The sequence below is a fragment of the Euprymna scolopes genome, chromosome 12 (genome assembly GCF_053919585.1).
Source record: "Euprymna scolopes isolate OS-2025 chromosome 12, ASM5391958v1, whole genome shotgun sequence".
Classification (NCBI taxonomy): domain Eukaryota; kingdom Metazoa; phylum Mollusca; class Cephalopoda; order Sepiida; family Sepiolidae; genus Euprymna; species Euprymna scolopes.
This window is the reverse complement of record NC_136493.1, coordinates 31399447-31424452: the sequence shown is the minus strand read 5'-3', so window position 1 is coordinate 31424452 and position 25006 is coordinate 31399447. Positions and strand designations below refer to the sequence as shown.

General features: G+C 34.5%; 1 protein-coding gene across 4 annotated transcripts in view; it reads left to right on the top strand.

Annotated features, from left to right (window-relative positions):
* The window catches only part of LOC145291238 (ecdysone receptor-like), a 315312-nt gene that overhangs the window by 220156 nt on the left and 70150 nt on the right, over positions 1-25006 (top strand). The window contains exon 1 of one of the 4 annotated variants that reach the window (XM_080136842.1): positions 21750-22127. The exons of the other annotated variants lie outside the window; for them this stretch is intronic. The gene's annotated coding sequence lies outside the window, so the exon portion shown is untranslated. Of the gene's footprint in view, positions 1-21749; positions 22128-25006 lie in introns of those variants that run through there. 4 annotated transcript variants of the gene reach the window in all.

Here is a 25006-nt window from a genome sequence, read left to right as displayed (position 1 = left end):
AAAGAAATATTCATTTCGAACTCGCCCCTATACGCCTTATACAAGTTTATTTTTACATTTGTGAATATATATATATATATATATATATATATATATATATACTAGCAGAAAACCCCGACGTTACCCGGGATTGAATGAGGATCAACAAATGTTCCACCCTCCCATACTTTTATTATCATCAGAATCGATGAAATCGCCCATTTTTTAAAAATCAAATCGATTGATTACCTGCTCTGGTTAGGACCTCCCCCCCCCCCTCACGCAGTGTACCGGGAGGACGCTTCACATGTGACTTAGTCCACAATACATTGTAATCTATATTACACTGTAGAGAATCTATTGTTTATTTTTAAAAATTATCTGTAAATAATGGTTTCACTTAAAGTCAAAAATGCAAAAGTTAAGTATCATGGTTCAATTGTGCTCTACAAAGAAACATTCATTTCGAACGCGCCCCTGTCTTATCAAAGAACCAACTGTTGATTTTATGAAATTATTTTTATATAATCACTTGAATTAGCTAAACGTACAAATTCAAGTATCATGGTTCGATTGTGCTCTACAAAGAAACATTAATTTCGAACGCGTTCCTATCTTATAAAATAATCTACAGTTGATTTTATAGACTTTATGCAGTGGTAAAACTTCTCAAATGCACTTGTGATGTTAATTTGGATACAAGTATTGACTTTGGTCAACATCGGACTTCCTTCTTTAATCTGATTTTTTTTTTTTCGATTATCGACTTTCGATACTTATCAGACGCATTCTGATACAAAACTTCTGTAACAACACACCCAAATACATAAAGTATCTTCGTGTTAAATTTTTTTTTTTAAATCCGACCCAGCCATTTCCGATTCCAGAGGGAACGAACTCACACACTTTAAAATGATAGTAGAGATATTGATGTATATATATATATATATATATATATATATATATATATATATATATATATACGTATAAACTAGAAAAAAAATGATGATGATATTTAATGCAAATCTGAAAAACCTGAATTTTCAAAATGGGAACCGCTGCCATTATTGTGTTTCCCTAAAGAAAAACTGGATAACCTTTACGGAGATGGTCCCAACGTCTGCCTCGTTCTGAGCTCGGGGAGAGGCCGTCTGACGTAGGCGGTGTCGAGGCAGAAAATTACCCCTTCAATAAAGTGCCCAGTTGTTAACTTAGGGAGAAAAAAACCCGTTCCAATAATTAGAATTTTTATTTTTTTAATTTTAAACAGTTCAAATGATTAGAATTTAAAAAAATAAACAGTTCAAATAATTAGAATTTTACAAAATAAAAACTTCAAATAATTAGAATTTTACAAAATAAACAGTTCAAATTTTTGATAATTCAACAGTTCAAATAATTGGAATTTTACAAAATAAACAGTTCAAATAATTAGAATTTAAAAACAAAAAAACAGTCCACATGATTAGAATAGTTCCATGTGGTTAGTTAACCCTGTAAAATTCTGTGATTTGTTTCACAATATTTGTAAAAGCTGTGTCTGTGACATATCGCATATTTTAGGGTTAGGGTAATTTTCTGCTTCAACACCGCCTACGTCAGACGGCCTCTCCCCAAACTCAGAACAAGGCGGACGTCGGGACCATCTCCATAAAGGATAACCGAAAAACCTTTAAAATACTCCAAAGAAATTGCAATTCTGTTGCCTTTCTGAATTTTTGAGATGACGAATAATTATTTGGATCCTTCAGACTACTATTCTCATCCTCAGTGTACTATTCACCACGTTTCGATCAATGTAACCTCCGACCTTCTTCAGGTGTATCTTGTCAAACTTGGGAATGTTTCTGTTTAACTTGGGGGTCTGCACAGAATTTCGAGCAGAAGTATTTATTTATTTCACGGGGGTAGCATGCTCTCATTCCGTCAGCCATGACTGGATAGAGGTCCTAAATAATTCGCAATTATATTATTCAGTCGCCCACACTGAGGATTGAACCTTCAACCTTCAGGAAAACATCACTTTACAGCTGATTTTTTCCAAGTACTCTTGGCGCAGTGATAAGAGTACTTGACAGGAAACATTCCCAAGTTCGATCAGACACACCTGAAGAAGGTCGGAGGTTACATCAACTGAAACTTTGTGAAAATGACACTCAAGATGAGAACGATAGTTCGAAGTATCCAAATAATGTAATTCTGTTGTTTAAATTTCACATAAAAAATTTTCATGAACAGTTTTCACCACTATTTTCCACCTTGGATAAAACTAAATCAAATTATATATAGTCCACATTCTCCACCGTTATGCGTACCAACTGTGTTCCAGAATTCATAATGACCGGTTAATTTGTTTAGGAGTAAATCTCGTGTATACAAATATATAAATATGCACGCATGCCTATATATACATATATATGTAAAATAAAATACGCACCAAGCACTAGGTCTATCAGAATTTTTGTAGGAATTTTTGACACCCCTAACACGAAACTGCGAATAAAATATTTAAAAAAAAAACTTGTAATTTCTCTTTTAAAAGTGGGTTGTTTATTTTCTTTATGGATTATACTTCCAAAATAAACTATTAAAGTTGTTTTAAAAGTAATAGAAATATTTTTTTTTTTAAATAGTAATGAAATTAATTGAATTTTACGAGCTCAGTATTTTTCAATTTTTAAACTTTAAAAATCTATCAAAATTTTTCTATTGATTCAATTTTTACGATATTTTCAGGATCAATGTGAAATTTTATGCTCTTTCCAATAAACTGAATATAATATTTTAGACAAACGTTTTTTTTTTTTACTTCACCCCCCCCTTTTCAAGTGTCTCTTAAAAAGTAAATAATTAATTTACTCTCCAAGTTTTATATATCACAAATTGAAGATAAAAGATAAATAAATAATATATTCAAATTTAAAACAAAAAAGTAGTGTTTTTTAGAAATTTACCTGTAAAGTCCGAAGTTTAAAACCTTTTTCTTAAAGCAAAACACGTTGTTTGTTTTTTCTTTTGTTTTGTTTTTTTAATGAAACCTTGGTCCTTGCTCCATTAATTGAAAAAAAAATAGGGATTGAATTACATTTTTCGAGTAGTTTTAAGCTTGGAAAGACGGGGTGGAATTATTCAATATTTTTCACAAAATTTCTGACACACCTAACCAAGCACCCCTCACAGACACCCACATCAATCAAGTGTTAGCCATAGGAGGGAACTCCTTGATCTCTTCAAACTAACAAAAGTAAAATAAATAAATAAAAATACTCGATATCGTTAATAACAGGATTAAAACATGTTCAGATACGTATTAACCTTATATTTCTTTCAATAAGTCTGATGAGATGCCAACCTCGAACATTTTAAAACAATATAAAGTTTAAAATTGTCTAATTGATGTCGAAACAATTGTAACATTCGAAAAAGTACAAATATGATGTAATCTTTTTCCATGTTGTTGTTTTTTTTCCAAGTATATATATATGAATGTTCGATTACAGAAATGTTAATCATGTTGCTTAATATTTGAGTCAATTTACCTGGTTTAATTTTTATTGATCTATGTACATTGCCACTGGCTATTAGATTTTAATGTAATTTGGGATAAGTTTTCTATTTATATATATATATATATATATATATATATATATATATATATATATATATATATATATATATATATATATATAAAGTAGTAGCGTTCGTGTGTGTGTGTGTGCCTGTGTGTACAACTCCCAATCACCAAAGAAATATAAAGGTCACATGTGTGTACACATCTCCTGGTCAAGAAATATTAGGATACTTCTGTCAAAGGAGACATTATATTGTATACGTACTTTCAATATATAGTAGACACCGTCAAAAATGTCCGAAAAATCAAGTTGTTGTTGTTTTTTAAAACGAAATTACATTTATTAAAATCCATTATTTCTGAGTAACTTTTTTTTTTCCAGAAAGATAAAACCCTGAATTTTATCATATAGAAAACAGAATAATGTAAAACTTTTTCTACTATTTTTAATTAAATTTTAAATGTTAAATTTTCCCAAAAAGTTAACAATTGACATTTTTTGTCTTGCACAAAAAACGTACATAAATATTTAAAAAAAAAAAAGGGGGGGGTTGAAATAATTAATTTATTTATTTGTTGTCTAAGATTTAAGGTGATTTTCTATGAGAATATGTAAAAATATTATAATATAAGTACCTGGATTTCAAATAATTCCACTTATTCATATAGGCAACCAGTTACTTCGCGTCAATCTAGACAATGTTTACGTTTGTGCTTAATAAAAAGCAAACTATGGAAAACCAAACAGGCCAAAAAAAACTTATTTTTCAGTGGCGAAAATTTCAATGTATTATTAACGCTGAGGCTGGCCAGTACCAGATGGGTGACCATTTGTATGAGTTTGGTTTTTAATGTGAATGTGTGTGTGGGGGCCAGGCTCCCCAAAATGGGGGGGGGGGGCAATTTAAAGCAGAATAAAAAAAAATTATTTGAGCGCGTTTGATCCAAATTTTTAATATAGATTTAATTGAGGGGGGGGGTCAGATTACTGTAAAACTTATACTCCATATCTATATATTTGTGATAAATTTCAAACAAGTAAAATATTTGTTTATTTTCCTAATATTACGTTGTATTTGGCTTGCAAGCGCACTTGATGTGTATTTAATTTTATTCAAATTAAATCAACGTTTCAATATGAACTCATACCCTTGACGATATATATATATATATATATATTTGTTTTTAAAATATAATTATCTATTGACACGTGTTTCGTTGTCTACGACTCATTAGAGTAGCGGTCCTGGATATGACCTTAAACTATATCCTGTGGTGAGGCCCCAGCTTGCGGGCTCTGGGGAGTGTGGAGCCACCCTTTAATTGCCATTGCTCCCAGGTCCACTCTGACCCGGAGTGGTAGTACCGGTTAGGGTCCCAACTATTGGTTAAATAGAAACTGACTTGCAAAAAACAAATATATTCTATTAAAAAATTTTTCTTCAAAATCTTTGGATTCGGCATTAAATAACCTGAAAAGGGTTGATATGCCGTAAAGCCAAAACAACCAACCAACCATTAGAGTAGCTGACTTTAGCAAGATTCGAATTTGGGATTATATATATATATATATATATATATATATATATATATATATATATATATATATACACACACACACACTAGCTCTACCCGGCCACGCGTTGTTGTGGCTCAGTTTGTTTAAATAGAAAAGACAAAATGTATGTTTCTTATGTTTATATTCTCTTATATTTTGAGGTGTTCCTTTTTCTGTGCAGATGTAGAGATTGTCTGATTTGCCGACTGTAGAACACGAAACATATACTTGTATAGATGTAAGTCATAAAATGTAAAAATTGTCTCTGAGCCTTGTTAATGGTTATTGCAAACGCCAAGCTAATTGTGAAGTGCAATATCTTAACATGGTATACCCGTTTAATGAACGTTTACTGCCTGTTCTTCCTCAGGTCGACAGAGGGGAAACCATGAGGGTATAATTTTTACTATGTACATGTATGTGAACACGCACTGGAAAATCTAAATTAAAAAATTTAGCCGATTTTCTTTTGTATAGTGCTTTATCCATAATTAGCAAGGGGTACCCGGCGTTACCCGGGTGTTTGGAGGTGTGTGTGGAAACTCCGGGAGGGGGGTAAAAAAAAGTAAGTATGAGGATCGAACCCGAACCCTTGAGGCAAAGTTGTAAATTAAAGTGTGAAAAAAAAAAAAACGTGTGACGTTAACCATTGCTCCACCGCGACATGCTAACGGAAACACGTTTGAATTTATTTAATTACTTGGATTTAGCAGGTGCCCGTTTTAATGAGTTAATGAGGTCAAGTTTGACTGCGGGATTTCATTTACTGCTGAACGCTTCCCCCCCCCCCAAGATGTTATAGGAAAAAGACTAACCCACATGCGGCGAGCGACAAATGTTGAATATTTATCTTCCCGAAATCGAGCAAATTAAATAGACAGGCGAGCTTCGTTGTTAACTGTGAGATATTACGATTTATATGTGATATAACAAGTTTTAAAAAGTTGTGAAGCGAGCGAGTAGCGACCGCTTGCTTCTCTGAAAAAAGCCTTTTGTAGACACACAGAAAAAGCGAACATACATACATACATACATACATACATACATACATACATACATACATACATACATACATTTTCGCTTTTATATTTATAGAAGGTAGATAGATAAATCGATGGAAAAATTGAAAAGAAAACTGTTTAAAGAATAAACCAACAAAGTAAGTGAAGAAGAGACCGATGATAATTCAGAAGGAAGAAAGAAAGAAGAAAAGAATGTAAAAATGTAAGATACGTTTTAAAAAAAGGAAAATAGTTTGGCAAACTGATTATTTTTTTTTTATTCAAATAAATATCCTTATTTTCGCACTTTTTTTTTTTTTTAGAAAAAATGTTGCTTTCAAATATAATTAATGAGAATATTCATAAACATTTTGGTGCTTCTCCGTTATTTTAGCTAAATTCCGAATTCAAAATATTGATTTTAAAGTGGAACCAATAGCATCTACTGAATGGCCACGTCGCAATAATGAAAATATCCAAAACTTACAAAAACGATGAGGCAGAAATTAATTATTAAAAAAAATAGTTTTCGAAGATATTAGACATTTTAGCTATTTCCCTTGTGTTTACATCACATGTCACGTGATAAAAAAAAACATAGTCGAAATCATTTTTTCGTTGAATCGTGGAAGACTTAACTAACTGTGACATGGTTATTGTTAGGTAGATTAATATTGCTTATTGTTGAAATTGAAAAAAAATGTGAGTAGTTGTCATTTTTTTTAAATTGAATATCAACTTTTCGGCTGTCAGATTTCGCTACAATAATGAAGAAAAACTCTTTATCGGCCGATCTGTACAATGAACACCCCGCATTATATATATATATATATATATATATATATATATATATATATATATATATGGTACTCTTGTAGAATTTGACTCAGATCCTCAGGATTTCCGTCAGTTATGATTCGGGCTCAACTTGCAGTTATCGGATTAAGCCGAGCAAAGTAACAGACGCAGACAAATTTCAAAACAAACAAACCGTAAAAGAATAGAAATACAATAAATAAAAAACAAGAAAGCCTACTGTAAATTTACTGAATATATATATATATATATATATATATATATATATATATATATATATATATATATATATATTTCTCAAGAAAAGATGATGAATGTTTTTTCACCGTAAATTGTTAGATGAAAGTACGTTTTTTTTAATCTTACATTTTTTTAAAGAAAATTGGCAGTAAATATTTTTGTTTTGTTTTTTATAAACAGAAGTTGCTTTTTTATAAGAAAAGATGAATGCTTTTTATGAAAATCGTAAATTGTTAGGTGAAAGTACAAAAAAGTTTTGTTTTTTTGTTTTTTCAAGTGTTTTTATTTTCATTGGCAATCTTCCAAAGCGCATTGCTGAGTGAAAATAATGCCTTTTCAGCCTTTATTTTGAATAAAACGAGCAAACTCAAATTATTTATGTAATCAAAGTAAAACGTTTAATAGAACAATATATAATAAGGAAGGCTGTTTAAAAAACATATGAAGAAATTCAAATGTTTATTCCTTCAAGTCTCAACATAAAATTTCGTGCATCTTTGGAATTACACTTATTTTTAACAAAAAATACAGAAAAATCTTTATGATGTACGTACTTGTCATGGCTCGAAAATGTCATATTCCAAAAATCATATGCGTTTGGCTAATAACTTTTCTATTTGGCTAGTAAACGAAAATATTTAGTTGTCAAAGGTCAACTAACGATAAATATGTTGGTAAAGCCTTGCGTGAAACACTTTCAGCCACAGTATACGCAAAATGTTTACTTAAATTCGAGACTTCTTTTGGATTTAAGAAAAATAACTAACGTCTTTGTATGCAAGATCATTTCAGCTGAAATCAAATTCTTTGAATTAGTTTTCTCACGCTTAGGAATTTCAAGATTAAAAATTTAGTTCTCGCCCACCGCAAGAACTTAGATAGCAGGGTCTGAAAGTGGCATTGAGAAGTCAGTGCTCCTGAGGAGGTTGCACTCCAACCCGCAAAAAAGTGACTGGACAGCCTCGTTGGAATTCCCCGGTAAGGGCAACTTAGACGATTAGCAATAAACTAACCCCTTTTCAAAGAGAGAAGGCAAGGCCTGGGAGGTTGGACCTCGTAGAACTGCACAGGAATAGTATTACACTGCAATAAACAGGGACCAGGTCATTATAGGAATGCTCTATCTCTGTTGATTTTGTGCCTTTCCCTCCCCCCCCCCTACCAGGATAAAAATCCCTCTAAGGTTGTTGTTATCTTCATGGAGTGGAGATCTGTCCTCAGTCGGTCGGAGGGAGAAAGGCAAGACAGAGCAGAGACCCGCAACCCTGGCCGGTCAAGGCAAAAAAGGCTGTCTTCATTCCTAGCTTTCTAGTTTTATGAAAAACCGTTGTCTCCCCCCCCCCGACCAACCGAGGTTATTCTCCTCTTCTCTTCGCTCTTTTCATCTGAATTTATTTTTCCTTTCCTTCTGAAATCCCCCTATCCCTTTCTCCTAAATAAAATCTATTTATCAAGTTTTTGAAGGAGGTCTGCTTGTGTTGTGTCCATAACACCCCCCTCGCCCTTACTTTAACCCAAAACACAATATATCAATTGCAATTATTCTGCTCTCCAAAATTCTATGCCGAATGCCGGTCCGCACTTAGAGCGTTGCCAGGGACCAGTGTCCTCGAACAGTCTAGGAACAGGCTTTATCGGGAGCTAATGGGGCATAGCAAAAAGGGACCATTAGTGAAACGGATGGGGATGTCGTTAGAGGATGTCCGCTCCCAGTGAAGTTGGGCGTGGGGATGGGACTTTCTTACAAACTCGGAATTTTCCCTTACCTGGCGACTTGTCGAGAACGCACTGCCTCTCTTTGAAGAACTCAACCTGTACAATGAAGAAACCCAGGTCTACTGCCTGCGCTGCGACGAAGACATGAGGGAAACAGCCGGTCATGCCTTTTTCCGCTGCAGCAGGCTCAAGACCCTCCTAGGGTACGTCAATGAGGTAACGGCTCGCATCAATGCCAAGCGCTGGCTTGAACTCGACGAGTCATATTTTGTGGAGAACATTGATCGGCCGCTGCCTAGGGAGAAAAGAATGGTTTTTCTAGTGATACTAGCAGTAGCGAGGATGGTCATATGGATCACACACCTCAAGCGAGTCCACGAAGGGATATCTGTTCCGGATCGGGATCTGATCATATACTTTAAACATCTGCTTAAAATAAAGATCAGATGCGATTGGAAGAGGTTGCCTCGAGTGGCCTTTGACAAGAGGTGGGTGCATGACGCTAGCTTGTGCATTTGACGAGGCGCCAAGTTTGAATTCGTGTTACCACCATAAGCATGGCATATGCAGTACTGGGTCCTACGGAGCCAATCCCGCTAGGTTAGACAAATAAATATTAAAGAGACTCTTGACTGGTAGTACAAATGAGATCCTGTCCCCCGATTGTTTGTTTTCTGGCACTAGGGAACCTTCCGAGGCTACCCTACCACTAAACCCCCCTATCTTTTTGTTTTATCACCCCCTGGTCAACCCCTACTCGAAGGTCGCCGCTTACCCCCCCCCCTCATCTTCCCCTTTTTTTGTTTTTGACAATTATTTATTTTTCCTCCCTACACCCGATAAGAATTTTTCCCAATCCCCACTAGGGATCTTCTCGCTTGTTTTCGGTGCCCCAGAAAACAGTAGGTTATCTAACTTTCTAGATTAGCTCAGGGAGGGACCTTACTAACAATGCACTCGGCAATTTTATTTTTTGTATATTTTTTCTAGAATCCCCACTCCTCAACACGAACTGTTTCTCTTCCAAATTCAAGAACCTTTTATTTTCCAATGAATTGAACTTTTTTCACATGCACACACACACATTTTAATAATAATAAAAAAAATATGCACACACACACACACACGCGCGCGTACAGAAATTGTATATATATCCTCTTTTGCAAAAACGCTGGGGTTTTCATTAGTTAGTTTAGAGTCCACAGAGTGAATGAGGTATTGTGGTAAATGTTGCCAGTCAAGAGTAAAGTCGCCAAAGACTCGATTTTCACTTAAGTTACAAAGACCCTGCAACACTCCCCCTCTCAGATCTTATAGGGCCTTGTGCCTAAATTTGTTTTCTAAATTGGAATTTTACTTTTAATTTATTTGAATTTTACATTGAATTATTTTGATTGTCATTTTAATTTTCACAGAATAATTTATATAGGAAAAATGCAAGACGAGGTCAAAACCTTATTTTTTCTTTAATGTCTAACGGATAACAGTTGAGGTTTTTATCATTTATTTCTGATAAAATACAAAAATTAAAAAATTAGACACAAGTTCTACTCAAGAAATGGGTAAGGGGGAGGGTCTGTAGTCATCCGTGTCACCGTACCTTTTTACTTGACTAAGGGGTATCCCTAGCTAAAGTTCTCACTCGCAACAATCACTCCAGGAGCTGTCCTAACTACTGTTCCCAAATCAAATCGATTTTTTTTTTTTAGATTAATATATTTATAACAAATAAGCTTAATCGTTTTTATTTACATAAAATTAACAAATGTAAAACATGCTTTCATTGGTGGTGGTGGTGGTGGTGTGGGGGGGGGAATAAACAATCAAAAAAGGAAAAAAGTTGTTAGTAAGGCCTTCCCAACCCCCGCGAGATGGCAGACTGCCCACTGTTTATCAGCTTAATTAAGGCCGAACACAAGAGGGTCGATCCCTAAGAGGGTTTGAAAAACTGAGTTTGGTAGAGGAGATGTAATCTCTTATCAGTCCTGATGTTGACCTTCAATTGGTGTTTGGAGAATGCGGCCAGATCCTGATCTGCCCAAGATTTAATCTTGCGCTTCTCGTTCTCTCTTGACGTCCACACAACCATTCTGGCTTCGGCCAGAATCACGAAAAACATCATTTGTTTCTCCCCATTCCATGGCGGCCTGGCATTATGCATGACCAGGGACCCGTTCAGCGGGCAAGGATGCTCAGGATCGATGCAAGCGATCACCTAGTCGACATACGTCCAGTACGACAGAGTTCACTGCAATAAAAAAAAAATGTGCTCTGGTATTTCTTCTGCTGTGGGACAGCAGCAGAGGCACTCTTGCAAACTCACTAGTTGGGCACTCTGTTGAGGGGCAACATGTTTTAGAACAGTCGCCACGTCAGGGAGAATTTGGAGTTGTTCATTATGCCCATGCTTGCTTCTAGCTCCACCAGGAGCGAATCTCTGCCTCCGACAACCCCAGATGCTCAACTAGCAGGTCGTTAGTGCCCTCCCCCTCCCCCGCCGACTAATGTCTTATATAGCTGCTTTCTCGAAGCCCATGAAAGGTTACTGGACCTAGATAACCTCTTGAGCACAGCTCAGCATTCTCTGAGGAACTGCGTGTCACCCCATGGTCTTCGATGTGCTTCGAGGATGAAGTCATGACAGGTGGCCTCGACCACAGGATCCCATGCAGACTCTTCCATCAAGGTTCGAATCAGGAAGGCCAGCCTTTCAGCATTGCAGTGATATTAAAGTCAGATATTCCACAGCCTTCCTCACAAGGATGTTGGATACAAACCTGTCTGCAAACCCAATACCTCCCCTTGTTCCAGAGCAGCTTGAACAGGCAGCGTCGGAGGGGCTTTAGGTGTTTTGCAGGCAGGGGGTGTACGGCCAGCCAGTAGAGTATGGGAGGAAAGATGTAAGTGGTACACATCTCTGCTCTACCCTTTTAGGAAAGTTTTGTTCGCTGCCAAGAAGCGACCATGGCAGTGACCTTTGACCATACCTCCGACCAATTCTTTTCTAGCTGGAGATCCAGTCTGAAACACACGCCGGGTATCTGAATCAGGTCATCCGTCCAGCTGAAAGGTGCAGGAGGGTGGTAACACCTCTCCATGCACCCAATCGCAGACCGACCAATTTACTTCAGTTGATTTTAGCCTCTGTAACCTTTTGCATAGCGAGTGAGCGCCTCTGTAACTTTTGTGATGTCTCAAAAGCACGACACAAAGACAGGTACGTCATCTGCGAATGCGGAGACTCTGGTTTGTGTTCTGTCAGGCAGAGCTATTTCATGAAGCACCAAACATGCCTCCCTTGCTCCTAAGCTTGCAAAGAAGCGGCTCCAATGCAAGGATATAGAGCAAGGGGAGGGGACAGCGGACAGCCCCGACAGACCGACTGGAAGATAACAAAGGGTTTCAAGCACTTTCTGTTCACTTGCGCTACAGATGTCAGTGTGTGGTATAGAACAGAGGTCCATTTGTGGAAGTCCGGTTTAAAACTGGCAATCTCTAGAACAGATGATAGGAAACAATGGTCAACCCTATCAAAAGTTTTGGACTGATCCAAATTGATCAGTGTGAATTCTGTGTCATCTTTTATACCCTCCTCTAAGATCATGTGGATCAGGTGCAGATTGTTTTGAATCGATCTTCCCTTTACAGCATAGTTTTGCTCAGGTTCGACCAGATCGCTTATAACAGCCTGTAGCCAATTGGCTAGGATCCTGGCCAAAATCCTAAACTCTGTGTTAAGCAGAGTCATGGGCTTATAGTCATCTAATTCTTCCCTGCCATGCCTCTCCCTCTTCCTCAGCAATGTGATCATTCCCTTGGTGACTTGATACAGGATGGATCCCTGATCAAAGCAATAGTTGAACACATCCATCAGAAGCGATATAAACATGGGTGACAGTCTCAAATACAGTTTGTAGAGCAACCATCGAGCCCCGGCAATCTGTTGTAGCTGACCTGCTTTATCACAGCCAGAACCTCTTGTTGTGTCACCCTGCCTTCACCACTAGCCACCTCGAGGTGGGGAGAGTCGGTCAAATAGTCGCCAAATTCCTGTACAGGTAGGCAAGTCTCTTGCGTAAAATGTTCCTCAAAATGTTCCCGAAACCCCTCTCAGATCTCCCGAGTCAATGTTAGGGTTCGTCTATCTGGGTGTTTAACACTTGCAATGTACTTGTCCGAGTTCATGATGCTCATCTGCATCAAAGTTCACAACTTCATTGGCTATCTTACCTAGTCTAGCTTTAACTACATGCTCTTCATAGGGCTTGCTAGCCTTATGCCGAAGGTGCTGCTTAGGATTTCATCTTGCTAGCCAAGGTTTCTTATTCCAACTGTCACTTTTCTATTTATCATTGAAGATTTATTCTTTCCGAATTTCTAACAAGAACTATTTTATCATTTTCTCTGGGCATATGCAATTTTTTTTTGTCCAAGTGTCAGCAACCTGACCACATCTGACTCTCAGCCTATAACAAGGTAATCTAGTGCTGCCCAATGCATGAAAATAGTGTTATAGCATTACTTTTGGAGTATGTTCATCCACGGCACTATCCCCAAACGCTTGACATAGACAGTGACTTGATACCACTGCTGAAAAGCCTACTTTGCAGATATAAAGCAAACAGCCTTGAACGAGATATCTAGATATTTCCATCCTTCTTTCAGCTGTCTGGTTTATAACTGATAGCTGGATATGGTGCGCATGTTTTTTTTATAACGCCTAATGTTCAGACTTCCGGTTGTCCTCATTTGAAAACAATTGCTATATGTATTTCGTATATATTTCAACTTCATTCAATTTTTAATCAAAAAATGGATAGAACTTTTATAAAATCATTATTATTACATAGAAATCTTGTTGTCGTCGTCGTCATAATCATCATATATATTAATACAATAGCGTGTGTGTTATTTTCTGTGTCATGCTTACATCCGGGTCGTTTAATTGTTATGTACTTCCATTTCTTGTCATAAATAATTTTACCAAGAATTCTTGATAAGTTTTGGTTTCAATTATAGCTGAAGGAACTCAAGTTATATATGTATATACATATTTTTTTTTTTTCATAAGTTTTTATTTTGGTTTCGATTCAAGCTAATGCACCCAACTCATATCGGTATATTTTTTTTATTTTTGAAATCGCAACTTTATAACATATAAAAATCAATAGAACATTAACTCTATAATAATATATACAAAATCTGCAGGAATTAAAATATCATATTTAAGCATACTTTATAACCGGGCTTTGCCGGGCGTTCATGCTAGCTTAGATAAATACTTTTGCAATTTTAACAAAAGAGCTACAATAATATCAGAGTGTCTCCATTTAGGCTGAACATCTACAGAATGCCAACATCAATATATTACATATGAATGAGTCTCCTGTGGAATTTCCACTGGTCCCACTAGTATATATTGTAAGAAATTAATTCTCACATCCCAACTTCCTCCCGGCAGAAGCAAAACAATCCACAAATACAAAAGCCATATTTTTTTTCAAACTCAAAATTTATTCACAAGTAACAGCAATGAAAGTTTATTTGGTTCTGATATTGTTTTTTTGAAAAACAGTGGCCCGATTTGCCTCCATTCGCCTGCAGCCTTGAGTATGAATTCCTTGTCGGAATGTTAGTTCATTGTTCGTCGGAAGGATCCGTGAATGTTCATGGTAAACTCGACGGGAATGTTGGCGCCTATAATTAGGCAAAATGTGAGCCACGTAGGACTCAAGATGAATTGAGATAAGATCCAATATTTGGTAAATAAACATGCAGAACAGTTCTTGAATGTCATCCTTAATTTGGATAAATTCTGCAATATAAGTTGCCTCTGCTTGTAGAGATGTGGTCCCTCGTTCACTAACTGTTTGGTGTTCGTGAAGGAATTGTCTTGGCTCCCTCCAATGGGAGCTGCTGGATTTGAGTCTATCCCCATACCGAGTTCTGTGTAGACTGAAAAAGGAAACATGGTACAAAAAGCGTACCAGGTGAATCACCTGACACATTCAAATTTAAACCAACGACGGCCATCCACTAATGCGTGGGCGGCTGAACAAAAAGAAAGATGGTTACTATATATGGAATTTCTCGCAATATATATATATATATATATAACATTTGGAATTATTACTATATATTGGATCATAACCAATAGAGAATTGGCTCTACAATAAGAAGAAAACATGCATGAATTAAAATACTTATGTGTATTTTCGGCATAATCACACTGACACACCGATTCCCACCAGATCACCGAAGTTAAGCAACAATGAACCTGGCTAATACCAGATGGGTGACCATTTGGGAATACAAGGTGCTGTATAGGATGTTGGGACAGCACTACTGTCAAAGGAAAAATTAGGCGCCTCTTTCCTTCTGCTCTGATGTAATGCGGAAACAAACACAAATAATTCTGTTCACGGTTTCGTACTTCGTTGTGCTGAGCAGAAGATCCTGTTGCGTGCAATGGTCAGGACAATCGTCCAGTATGGGCACTGCTCGGACAGAAAGAAACTGCAACCTACTGTTTGTACAAATGCAAAGAAAGTTATGGCAATACATAGGACTCTTTATTCAAGAAACAGCGCGAATAGGGTTTTGAATCAGAACACTCTGCTCGGTAGGGATTACCATGACAGGTGGCACCTGACCGTCATGCAAAGAAAGCTGTGGCAATACATTAAAAACAGTTTCAAGAAAAACAGCACGAATGGGGTTGTGAATGATGAGCATCAATGAATTCATGAATGCCTCAACGAGGAGAGAGATGGAGAGTCATAGCTGTCAATGCCTGTACCAGGCAGGACACCACTTGAATGAATGAATGCGTATTTTATGACTGGGCAACACCAAGTGACCTGCTAATACAAAAATAAAACCGACGCCTTCTTTTTTTTATTTTTCATAAATGCATCACACATTTGTTCTATGGTTTGTTGGGAAAAAAACGAACAAGAACATTCTTTCACCAATTAGGATCATTAGCAAGATACAAAGAAAGCCGGAAAGCATGGACTGAAATTTATTAAAAAAAAAAAAACAACTAAGATGAGAACTGTAGTCCAAGTAATTCAAATAATTAATCCTCATCTCAAAAAAATCAGAAACATATTCTGAGACTTCTTGTTAGTTGGATAACTAAACTCCTTATTGAGAAGAGTATGTTAATCTGATAATCGGTCGTTTACCCTTGTTCTACAATTAACTTTAAGACATTCACATGCGTAGTCTAGTGTCTCAAGTGGTAGAGTATCCGCCTCACACACAAAGTGACTCCGTTTTCAGATCTTCAGTTCGGACGTGTCCTACTGAAGCGTCCGAAGAACAACCTAAATCCAACCTAGATCTTCTGGTCTGTGGCTTTCATGGTAGGTGTGGGTTGTGGTCATATGTTTGGTTATGGAAAAAACATATGATTATTATTTAATTAATATATCTACTATTATATAAAAACAACTTTGTGTGAGTGTTTGAGTGAGTTCTCCATGGATTCAAAAACGGCTGGGCAGATAGTTTTGAAAGTTCACACAAATATACTTTATGCGTCTGGCAGTATTTTTAGATAGGTTTTGTATCGGAATGTCTTTGATAAGTATCGATAATCAAAATAATCGGATGAAAGAACGAACAGGCGATTTTGACTAAGGTTAACACCTTACACAGCCTAACAAGTACATTTGAGAAGTTTTATTACTGCACAAGCCAAAAGGCTCGACATATAAAATTAACAGTAGGTTCTTTGATATGACAGGGGCATTGCTCAAAATGAATGTTTCTGTTTAGAGCACAACTGAACCATGATACCTAAAACTTGAACAGACGGAGAGACAGACAAACTAAGAGAAATCTATCTATATATCTATAAAAGTGAAAGTGTCTGTCTGTTTCTGTACATTTCCCTACATAATAACTCAATAAGTCAATTTTCAGTCTACAGACTCGAAATTTAATATACAGGATATTGAGATTTGGTAAAATCTTTGTAATTGGTTTTTGGACTGAAATTTGGCTGTTAAGGGATCAAAGTTCAACGATTTGACCTTTGAGAACTCTACCAAACTACTCTGCCAATATAACGTGTAATTATATTCATGATTTATAATTGCATAATATTCATGATTTATAATTGCATAATAATTGCATAATATTTGCGTTAAAAGTTTATAGTAAACACAAAATTGTTTCCATATATATTTATGTATACGTATATATTTTTGTTGCACAGATTTTGCCTACCAAACTCCTCCTAGAGTTTTTGGTCTACAGACATGAAACTTCATATCTAAGGTATTTGAATCCATGCAAAACTTTATATTTGGGTTTTATCCCAGAAAAATCGGTGCAAAAGTGTAAAAATTAAGAAAAATGAAATTTGTCAGGTGAAGGTCGAACGCCGGCATTACGCATGCATAACGTAGTTGCTATTGGTTCATGTTTTAATTTTTAGCCTTGCAGTAAACATGTTTTCATAGCCCAGTCATTTACGGCAGAGGCAAAATAAATCGTGAGCTGAACGTTTTGGTTTCGATTCTTGGTGGTGGCACATGAGTCTTTTTTTTTAATACTTTTTAAATCATTGCTTTATATTGCATCCAATCTATCTATATATATCTATAAAAGTGAAAATGTCTGTCTGTCTTTTCTGTATGGTAGTTAAGGAAGACTATTATACAGAAAGGCATTACTTTACATATTCACGCTTTTTAATATATTCATATGCACATAACCTTATGAACAGTACATAGGGTCCGAGCAAAGCCGGGCGGAACTGCTAGTATATTTATAAAAATGAAATTGTCTGTGTGTGTGTGTGTGTGTGTGTGTGTGTGTGTGTGTGTGTGTACATTTACCTACCAAATCACTCTGTCAATTTTCAGTCTACGGATTCGAGATTGCCATAAGAGGTACTGAAATTTGGGAAAATCTTTGTAATCTGTTTTCTGCCAGAAATTTGGCTGTCAAAGAGTCAAAGTTCAACGATTTGACCTTTGAAAACTCTACCAAACTCCTCCACCAATTTTGGATCTCAACACTTGAAATTTTAAATGTAGGTTACCTGGACATGAGTCACTTTTTAATATATATATATAAAAGTGAATGTGTATGTGTGTGTCTGTCTGTGTGTCTGCCTGTGTACATTTCCCTACGCAATAACTCTGTCGATTTTAAGTCTACAGACTCGAAATTTGATATACAGGGTAATGAGATTTGGGAAAATCTTTGTGATCGGTTTTCGGCCAGAAATTTGGCTATTAAGGGGTCAAAGTTCAACGATTTGACCTTTGAGAACTCTACCAATCTCCTCCGACAATTTTGGGTCTAAACACTTGAAATTTTAGATATAGGTTCCTTGGACATGGATCTAACTTAATAACTTGATTTGAGCCCAAAACAATAAATGTTAAGAGGTCATAATAGGGGTCAAAGTTAAAAAAAATTGACCGTTTGGGTTTTTTTTTGTTTGTTTTTTTGCTCAGCATACACCTCCAAACACCCGGGCAACGCCAGGCACCCATGCTAGTACATATATATATATATATATATATATATATATATATATATATATATATATATATATATATATATATATATATATATAGACATAAAGCTATGAACAGTACATAGGGCCCGAGCAAAGCCGGGCTGAACTGCTAGTATAATATAAATTAATGTTAATCTTCTTTTTCTGTTATATAAAGGAAAGATGTCTGTGTGTTAGTATGTCTATTAAAGTCTTTCATCATCCGCATCTGACCGACTCGAAACTGGTAGCATCTGAAGGAACAATACCTCCAACATATAATGGGGGGAGGATGATCAATTACTTCTTATATAAATAGAGTTTTTAATTAAAGTTGGGGGCGGGGTCAATTAAAATCGTTTCCAAGGAAAATTTCTCTGTAGGTAAAAATCTTTCTATTTACTCTTAAATAAAAAAAACTTTGCGTGTGTGAATTTAAGATGAAAACGTTCTAGCAACTGCACATGTATTTATATATATATATATATATATATATATATATATATATATATATATATATATATATATATATATATATATATGTCTGATTAAACATGACTACCAGCCGAAACAAGAAAGACTGCTCGACAAATAGAAAAGATTACCAGCAAAATTGGAAAAAAGACGAACTTCGTCATGCTTAATCAGACATGCATAAATAATGACTGTCTGCTAAAGTATACAAATATATAAATTGGCCTTGTCTGTGTGTGTAGAAGCTTTCTACTAAACTCCTCTGTCAATTTTTGGTCTACACACTTAAAACTTTGTATATAAGATTTGGATCTGTGGGACACTTTTAATTTGTTTTTTAACCGGTAAAATAGCTGTTAAGGGGCCAAAATTGAATACTAAAAAAAACATTGACCTTGGCTGACGTAAATTTTCTGTATCTGTTATTTCTGCACATGCGCTAATTAAAATTTATAGATTAAACAACGTTATTTATTTCAGTTTTAGTATACGTATGGATTTGGGACATACGCTAACGGATAAGGGTGGAATGCTATGGGTTTTGGTTTCGATTCTAGTTGATGGCACATAAGACATTTTCTTTCTTTCTTTTTTTTTTTTTTTTGCTACATATTAGGTCCAATATAATAATCGCTAGAAAATTGACTCTGTAAAAATAAATTAGAAATCTGCATAAATAAAAAATATAATTTTTAAGCATATATTACGACCAGGCTATGCCGGGCAGCCTGCTAGTATATATATAAAGATTAGTGCAAACATCGAGGATGCATCATATTTTTTTTCCTGTTACTTTTGACAGACGATATACACTTGTTTTGAATAATTTTTGTTTGTTTGTTTGTTTACTTACCTCCCCAAGAGGGCAGTGTTAGACACAAGATCAATTTTTAATGTGAGGGGTAAAACTAGCTCCCCCAAAAAGGGGCACTCTGGTTAGTAACAAAAATAAAACAAAAATGTATCAGTCATGAAAGATTTCTCCTCCATTAACCGAGACCAAAATCAAATAATCTATTAAAGGTAACACTAGACTTGCTGCTTATATAACAGAGCGCGGATGTGCGTGTGGCGGCTGTATGCAAATGTTGAGCCGTGTGCGAAGTGACGTCACGGCAAGGAGGAAAAGAAAATAATATAGAAGGAAGAACATGTGCACATACCGGGGTTTACGATCACGTTAGCGACGTGGATGACGTAGCAGCCATAACAAGAAGTCACGTGTGGCAGGAGAAAGAAGAATAAAGGTCTTTTATTAAAACCTGAAACAGTGAATTGACTTTCTTTCCTATTCCTTGTCTTTGTCTCCTTTACAACATGTTGCCTTTGCATGTTAAAGCGTGTGTACCTATTTACTATGCCTCCCCACGGGGCAGAGTTAGACACCAGGGTCGTTTTTTAACGTGGAGAAAATGTACAAAAATAAAAAAAATTGTCTCAGTCGTGAAGGACTGTTCCTCCACCGAAAGAGAACAAGAAATGGAAGTGCAGCATCTGAAGAACACATACTACACTTTGATCTTTTAAAGCGTGTGTAAACGAGTACTGTTAAACTTGTATAAACTTTTTTTTTTTTTTTTTTTTTGTAAGATTGAATGTTTATTGTTTGTGCCTTTTTGATCTTGCATTAATCACCTGGGTGTTCCAAACATGGTTAGTCTCATGAGGTGTTTATACACCCCACAACAAAAATGTTTATAGTGTCATTATTTTGTAAAATAGTCATCCTGCTGGTTCAGGATATATCTACAGCCGACAGCCCCTGTTGAAAAGTTTCAATCACTTGTATCGTGTTGATATTAATATAAAAGAATACAATAAAATAAATTAAAAAAAAACGGTGCTAATGCAGAGAGTGATCATCCGCGCTATTTTTTAAAGTCGTATTTCCACGTTTAATTAAAGTTTTATGGTATGTTTTTTTTATTCAATTGTAAGGTTAAAGTACAGAATAGGTACAAAACACCCTCCCCCTCCCCATGTTAAGAATGGCTTTTTAAATAATAACGTTATTATTTCAGCACGGATCACTCTCTGCATGAGTACCTATAAAACGAAGAAAAATAAAAGAAGAAATCTTAGATTTAGATCACATCACCGCGAGGTAAATACCAGGTTGAGAAACTGGCGCAGTCTATCCTTCTCTTGAGGGTAGATGAGACTCTCTTAAGCCGTGGTAGGCACCCCATCTAGTGATGGTGTCACGATAAAAAAAAAAAATTAAAAAATACCTTTGATAGCCCTGGTGAAGCATCAAGTGTTCAGCTACTGACAAGATTCAAATTACACTACAAACTCGTGTAGTGAGTTCAATCTCGGCTACGGCCGCGCTGGATGGATGGAGATCATATTTATTTAAAAAATACCCACAGTTTGCACCAGTTTGTTATTTTTTAATATCTATGATGAACACAAAATGTTTCCATAAATTGAAATAGCAAACAAACAAAAAAATGAATGTGTGCTCTCAAATGTAAACTCAAATTGTTTTCATAAATTGGAATAGCAAGAAAAATGAATGTGTGCTCTTAAATGTAAACATAAAATGTTTTCATAAATTGGAATAGCAAGAAAAATGAATGTGTGCTCTTAAATGTAAACACAAAATGTTTTCATAAATTGAAATAGCAAGAAAAATAAACACGAATTCATTACATAAACATTACCTTTCAATTTGATTTACCTCTAAGGAAATCTGAGATACAACTGCGCCATACCGTGTGGGATATACCCTCATTGAGTCAGGAGAGTACTGGGAGAGAGGAAAAGGAATAAGTTGCCAACTAGGAATTATGAGCACTTATGCAAAATTGGGGTAACGACAAAACTCCCCATGGGACTAACGCAGGGTTAAGGATGACATTAATCTTAATGGGTTTATATGACGTCTTTTCAGATTCGAAAGAACCCATTTCCTAAACCTGCATGTCATGCATTCGTCATTGAGTGAAATCTCTTTACACTTAATCAACTTCCTGTGATGGACAAAACAAGCAACAATTTTAGGAAGGGCAGCTCAGCAAAAAGAATGTTCTCATAATCCATTTCACAAATACAGCATTAACGCATAACAAAACAACTGCTTTATTATATGTTTAGTTTTATGTCTAAAGTTTCAACTCTGTATTCTATCATCTTGGGACTAATATACTAGTAAAACGTTATGGTTGGCAAATACAGGAATAGGCAGAGGACAAATTATTAAAGCAGTAGGTTTTACTATGTCAGTACCTCAAGTTCTAATCTCACGTAAGTTTAAAAGATTTTTTTTTTTTACTGTATACTTTTCTTTGTAAACTTAAATTTACATAGTATAACAAAAACATAACATAAATATTTTCTCCAAAGTGATTATTGTTCTTTTAATTTTATTTTATTTTGATTTATTTATTTATTTATTTATTTTTATAATCTACAAAGAGTGATTGGTTGATAAAAAAAAAAGGAATAGACAATAGTTTTTAGATATCAATATCAGAGTTCAAATCTCACGTAAATCTGGAATATTTTTCTTATTGTATACTTTTTTCTCGTATCAATTAAAAGAAATTGACATCATATCTATCTATCTATCTATCTATCTATCTATCTATTTATATATCTATCTATCTATCTATCATTAATTCAAAGGAACTCTGTGTGCGTGTGTGTGTTCGCACGCGCGTGTGAAAGCTTGTTCGTTCCCGATGTACTCCTAAACGGCTGGGTCGATTTTTTTTTTTTTTTTTTTTTAATTTCATGCAATTTCGATGTATGAGCTTCCGCCACAACAACTAAGTTTCCCAGAAATCCACACAGATGATTTGTTTATAGTGGTGAAGGCTTTGTATAGAACCAACCAGTTTTGGGTATTACTGCTAACCTTTGAGGGTGCAGAAGACTGTCACCGAACAGATTATACAGTAGACCGCAGGTTTTTACATCAGTTACCTCCTCCAATATATATATATATATATATATATATATATATATATAATGATTATTATAGTAAATAATTATATATAATGATTATTATAGTAAATAATTATATATAATGATTATTATAGTAAATAATTATATATAATGATTATTATAGTAAACAATTATATATAATGATTATTATAGTAAACAATTATATATAATGATTATTATTATAGTAAACAATTATATATAATGATTATTATTATAGTAAACAATTATATATATAATGATTATTATGGTAAATAATTATATATAATAATAATTATTATAGTAAACATATATATATATATATATATATATATATAATGACTAGCTTTACCCGGCCACGCGTTGGTGTGTCTCAATTTGTTAAAATGGAACACATTCCTCATAAAACATTGCATTTTGTATTGTTTATTTATTTTATTATTTTTGCAATTTTTTTTTATCAATAAAAGTTGTTTTTTTTCCCAAGAAAAGGTGAATTATTTACCATAAATTGTTAGGTGAAAGATTTTTGGTGTTTTTTTTTGTTTGTTTTTTTTTTTTTTTCAGGAAAACTTGCACATTTTTTTTAAAGAAATTTGGCAGTAAACGTTTCTTTTTGAAAACAGAATTTTTATTATAAAAAGAAAAGATGAATGCTTTATATGAACACTGTAAATAGTTAGGTGAAAGTAGAGAAAAGTTAGATTTTTTTTTTCAAGAGAATGTACAAATTTTTTTTTTTGTCAAGAAAATAAACAGAAAAAATACTTCCATCATTAATCAATTATGCAAAAAAAATAAATAAAATGTTGATTTAGTGTTTCAACATTTGAACAACGCTTGGCTGAATCCGGTGATGATGGCCGGTCTAACCCTAAACTAATTGGAATCCGGTGCGGGGGGGAGGGGATGAGGGTTAAATTCTGCATGAGTACCATTCTTTTTAATTTTGTCTTTTGTTCAATTTTTTGTGTGGGCTTTTAGCGATAGCAAACTAATAAATTTAACCAAAATGCAAAAAATTCAACAATTAAATAATTTACATAAGTGCCCAGCTTCTAATACAAATCCTAATAAATCAATTCCCCTTATTGGAAACACTGAAGGGAAGGACGAAACCAAATTATTGTCAGTATGTTTGGGAGAGGTTCTATATGTGTATCAGAAAGTGGCCATTAAAAATGATGATCAGAACCTTAATAATTCAACTTACTATTTTTTTAAGCTCATAACTACTTGAAAATATAATTCAAACCCTAATTTTTTTTCAATTAAAGGAGAAAAGACCAAATTTTAAAAAAAATAACAGGTTTAATAGCAAATTATGCAATATTTGTTTCTTTAAAGCGGTTTTCTTTAAACAAAAATATAAAGAAAATCAAAATATTTTGACTTGCTTATAAATATATGTATATATATGCCAAAAAAACCACTTACCTAAAATATATATTATTAAATGGGTAGTTCCATTCTTCATTGTTAAGAATCTATCCATATTTATATTTTAAATTCCATGTATTTTTAAATAAAAGGATTTTTTAAAGCGAGGGTCCTAGAAAATTGCATTTTTGTAACGTGTTTTACGCAAAGCGTTAAATAGCTGCTGCTGCTACTAAAATTAAATTTATGAAGTATGGTTTCGTCCAAGGTCATAAATAATGTCTCTTTTTTATTGCGTGTGTTAACCAAAATTAGTATTTTTCATCCTCCGTAGTTAAAAAAGAAACACACATTCACTTATAATTTTTTCCCTAGAACAAAATATCCGCTTCATCGATTTTAAAAAAATTCTTTTAATGAAATACACGAGTTTTTGATTGATATATTTTAATACTTCTTAATCAACTAAATTTTTTTTTTAAATATCTAAAAAAAGAAAATATCCAATGAAATAGAAAAATTTGCCGTCAGCGTCTGGTATTTATTTGACAATGTAAGCATAATATGAGCTTTCATTTTAAAAAAAAATCAATGTGTTTTTTTAAAAAAAGGTTTTACACTTTGGACTTTACAGGTAAATTTCCAAAAAAACTATTCTTTTTTTTTTGTTTTAAATTAGAATATTTTCTTTATTGATCTTTTATCTTCAATTTGTGATATATAAAACTTTGGCATATAAATTAATGGTGCTTGTACAGTTTAGTCAAGACATTAAAAAATGAAAATATCGAATAAAGTTTTAATTGTACGTATTCGTTATG